The following is a 4,815-nucleotide window of genomic DNA, read 5'->3' as shown; positions in this document are numbered from 1 at the left end:
GGAGCAAACCAGGAGTCTTCTACGTGGACGCGTCCGGCCAGGACTCCAGGGGATGGTACACGGCCGCGGTCGTCCACGAGGGTAAAACAGTAGACGCCCTTACTTTCAAGGCCCAGTCAGCAATTCACGCAGAAGAGGTTGCCATCGCTTTGGCAGCCTCTGACACCTCCTCCAAATACATAATCACCGACTCACGAGGGGCTTGTCGAAACGTCACGCAAGGGTGGGTTACTCCCCTAGCTTATCGTATTTACCAAAATTGTAGCCGAGACTCGGATCCCGCGCACCGATCTATCGTTTGGGCTCCAGGTCACCAAGGCGTCCACGGAAATGAGGCAGCCGACGCCACCGCCCGCGCGCTCTCTCTCCGGGCATTTCCCACGGGACCCGGCGCCGACCAGGACTTCCATTTTAATCCGATTTACACTTTTAAGGAAATATGCGATTATTACAAATCCACGCACCAAACTCTTCCCACCCCATGTAAAGGGCTGGGGAAGGTCAACGAGCGGGTACTCCTGCGCCTGTTCACCAACACGATGTTGTTCCCGGCAATTCTACAGCATTTCGATCCTAAATTCGACGGGCGGTGCTCACACTGTGGGGAGGTGTCTGACACCTACCACATGGTGTGGGCCTGCCAGCAGAACCCATCCCTACCCCCTATCCCGAACCCCACCCTAGAGGACTGGGAGGCGACCCTGTCCGGTTGCTGCACCCTCGAGGCCCAAAGGGCCTTAACGCAGCGCGCCCGGGCTGCGGCAAACGCCAATGGTGTGCCTGACTAGGCATCCCACCTAGTGGTTGTAAGGGCGTGACCCTTCAGGTCACGACCCCCAACACCTCTCTCTATGATTAATAAATGTTTTCACCACCACCCACAGCCACAGAAATCAAGGGGCACAGGTAATTTTTAATTAATTTATTTATTTTTTGGTGTTGATACTGAATATGTTATCGCTTAAAGCTAATTGATTAGAAAAGCAGAAGAAAAACAACCACATGCCGCCGGTGGGATCCGAACCCACGACCTGCGGATTACGCGTCCGGTGCTCTACCGCTGAGCTACGGCGACGGCTGTCAAATCTTCTGCTTTCAGGGGTATTTATGTTTATAAATAAACTAACCTTGGGAGTGTGCACCAGCGCCACCCACGTTCTTCTTCAATTAGCTTTAAGCGATAACATATTCAGTATCAACACCACAAAATAAATAAATAAATTAAAAATCCCCTTTCCCTCTTGGTTTCTGTGGCTGTTGGCTTCTCTCATATTTATAACGAGCCCCTCATTCCCCTCTCCTTGTCTGCTTAATTGCTTAACGAGGGCCTCGGTTCTGGCAGCCTTGATGCCTTAGGAAGCATAAGAGGGTTCTCACACAGCTTCCACCCTCGCCGTTCGATGACGTTCTACGTCACATCAGCGGTAACTCAGGACGTGCTACGTCCGCCGCTTAAGAAGAACGTGGGTGGCGCTGGTGAACACTCCCAAAGTTAGGTTATTTGTAAACATAAATACCCCTGAAAGCAGAAGGTTTGACAGTCGTCGCCGTAGCTCAGCGGTAGAGCACCGGACGCGGAGGTCGTGGGTTCGGATCCCACCGGCGGCATGTGGTTGTTTTTTTCTTCTGCTTTTCTAATCAATTAGCTTTAAGCGGTAACATATTCAGTATCAACACCACAAAATAAATAAATAAATTAAAAATTCGCTGTGCCCCTTGATTTCTTTGGCTGTTGGCTTTTCTCATATTTATAACGAGCCCCTCATTCCCCTTTCCTTGTCTGCTTATTTGCTTAACGAGGGCCTCGGTTCTGGCAGCCTTGATGCCTTAGGAAGCATAACAGGGTTCTCACACAGCTTCTACCCTCGCCGTTCGATGACGTTCTACGTCACATCAGCGGTAACTCAGGACGTGCTACGTCCGCCGCTTAAGAAGAACGTGGGTGGCGCTGGTGAGCACTCCCAAGGTTAGGTTATTTGTAAACATAAATACCCCTGAAAGTAGAAGATGAGACAGCCGTCGCCTTAGCTCAGCAAGACAATGATCACTGAAAGTCACTGGTTGTACATGATAACTAGAGCATAAGGGAACAAGATCAACTGACACATATACTCTGTCCAATCGCGCATGACTATCGCGCTGAAAGTGCGTGTATTCCGGACAGCTCCCAGCGGAGAACACACTGCCAATATCCTCTAAGCTATAGTCACTAACAAACGCGGTCAGCATTTCAGCACTCTTATCTCTAAATTTTCTGCACTTAGCTCTGTCAACAGCCATGCACACGCAATTGAAGTCCCCAAGAACAACCAAAACTTTGTCGCACTTGAACCATGACTGCAAGGAATCAAAAAAATTCTGACGCTCTCTTTCCACATTCGGAGCATATACACAAATAACACGCCAACATAATTTCGAAAAGGTGAAATCAACAACCAAAAGACGGCCACTTTCACAAGAAAAAACCGACTCCACGCCTATACCCAAAGTGTTGCATATAAATAAGAGGCATCCACCAGATGCACCTACAGAATGGCAAACGCAGACATGAAAATTTGCCTGAAGGAACCACCATGCGGCCGGCATGTTCCTCTGACTCTATCTTAGACTCTTGGACTGCTATCAGGTCTAGATCATTGTCTAAAAGGAGAGAGAGAGAGAAAAACTTTATCATGGCAAGTGTGTTTAGACCCCCCTTGGGTCCCTGAGGCGGTGAAGCTGGTACTGCCGCCTTCTTGCTCCAAGCCCTCTGACATTCAGTGTGGCTACACGAAGTGGTGTGTCCAGCTTAAATACCATGTGTTATAGAGAGAGAAAACACGCTTCTGGCCGTCGCGTTCCTACCTCGGTGGTCATTGTGGCTTACTTCGGTGGACGGTCCGCATCGTCCGCATGATCATGCGGCTTCCCAAAGAAACGTCCGGTGGCGATTGGAAGCACGTCGGAGGAGCAACCCCGTTTTTTTTTTCGAACACAGACACATCGCCGCTGCCGGATCATCTTGAAGATGATCGACGAAGAGTTGACATTCACACCAACACGGTCCCACTAGAGCTACGGAGGCGGTTTACCCGCCTGCCGCGTGTCGGCCGAAAAGTTCGGCCGTGGCCGTAGCGTCGAGCGTCTGACTCCCGATGTCTTCGGCGGCGGTTCATCATTGCCGCCATCAGGCGGCATCTTCTCGCCTACGCTCTCGTCATGCGACCGCTTCGCAGCTGTCATAGCGGCCTCTTCCTTGCTTGTGTCCATGGCGACGTTGTCATCACTCTCCATGCTGCTCGGGGTGTCGAACGCGACTTCCGTCGCGTCCGTCTCCTGGCCACTGTCGTCTTGTTGAGAGCCATGCTCCACTGATGCTGCAGCTGCTACTTGACTGGTCGTCGTCGTCACCTTTTTTTGAAGAGGCGTCAACGTAGGTCCATCCTGCACACCTGGTTGCCCAGTTGTTTTGGCTGCCTCTTCCGCGTCCGCCTCATCCATCAGATGCTCGGACGCATCTTCACTGGTCCCAGGTCCTGCGATGTTCGCGTAAGTGCGAGAACACTGGCCTTCTTCATGGCCAAAATGCCGACAGGTTCCGCAACGCGGGACTCGGCACTCCCGACGAATGTGGCCCGTACTTCGGCAGCGAAGACACAAAGGGGGTCTTACGGAACCACAACGAGTACCAACTCACCTCCGACGTTCAGCTGGTGAGGCAAATCGTCAAGTTTAACACCGGCCTTCAACTTCAGGGTGACAAGCCTTGTGGTCGACCCCTTCTCTGAGACGCCTTTCACGCGCCAGCGTTCCCGGGCCACTTCTGCGACCTTCCCATAAGGCGCAAGGGCGACACGCACGTCGTCGTCGGGCACGTTATGGAGCAACCAATGGAGCTTGAGGCGCACGTCCTGGTTCGTCGGGTCGATCACTAAGCAGCGGCGTTCCTTCACGAGCAGCTCACCGACGCCTGCAATCTTCCGCGCTGCATCGGCATCCTTCAATGTGATAGCCCAGACGTGGCTCATGCGATACGCCCCCAGGGCGATAACGTCAGGGAGCAGCGCATGCTGGGCTAACGCGTCTCGGAAATCTTCCACACGGTAAGGACGGGCCGTGATGTCGGCGTGCAAATAAACGGTATTTAAAACAAAACGCCCTGTAGGCAGACCTGGCAGAACAACCTGGTAGGAACTTTCTTGTTCAGTAACCCTGTTTCCGCGGCCAGACAAGGCCGCTGAAGCCGCTCCTACGGAGCCCATGATCGCACGTCCGAACACTGCGGTGGCCGGAAGTGAAGCCAACACTTGATGCCAACACTTGACGGTGAAATCAAGCAGCGCCTAGAGCTGCCAATTACCTTGCAGGAGATAGAAAAAGCAATAGACGACCTACCACCTGGGAAAGCCCCTGAGACAGATGGGTTGAGTGCTATATTCTTCAAAACATTCAAACACTACGTCGCTCAACTGATGCTCAAAGTATTAACAGAAGCTTATGAAAATAATCAAGTTCCATTGTCTTTTACTACCTCCCACATTGTTTTAATTCCCAAGACTGATGACACGGAGAAACGTATGTTGGTGAGGTCCTATAGACCAATCAGCCTCACAAATGTGAATTACAAGGTGTTCATGAAGATTTTAGCCAGCAGATTGCAAAGTGTAATCACCAAGTTAGTTGGGCCGCATCAAACCTGTGGCATCAAAGGTCGCAGCATTGCCACAAATATACACGTTGCACGAAGCGTATTAGAATGCGTTGACGCGCTTGGCAGTCAAGTAGCTATGATGCAGCTAGATTTAGCAAAAGCTTTCGACCTGTTTCTCACGACAT

General features: G+C 51.5%; 1 pseudogene; it reads right to left on the bottom strand.

Moving 5' to 3' along the window:
* Window positions 1-2,919: 2,919 nt before the first annotated feature.
* LOC149363136 (uncharacterized) lies at window positions 2,920-4,241 on the bottom strand (annotated as a pseudogene).
* Window positions 4,242-4,815: the final 574 nt, after the last annotated feature.

This window comes from Amblyomma mixtum, chromosome 2, assembly GCF_055824585.1.
Source record: "Amblyomma mixtum isolate Tamu chromosome 2, ASM5582458v1, whole genome shotgun sequence".
In the NCBI taxonomy this organism is placed as follows: Eukaryota; Metazoa; Arthropoda; class Arachnida; order Ixodida; family Ixodidae; genus Amblyomma; species Amblyomma mixtum.
The sequence above is the reverse complement of the archived record's forward strand: the minus strand, read 5'-3'. Positions and strand labels throughout refer to the sequence as shown.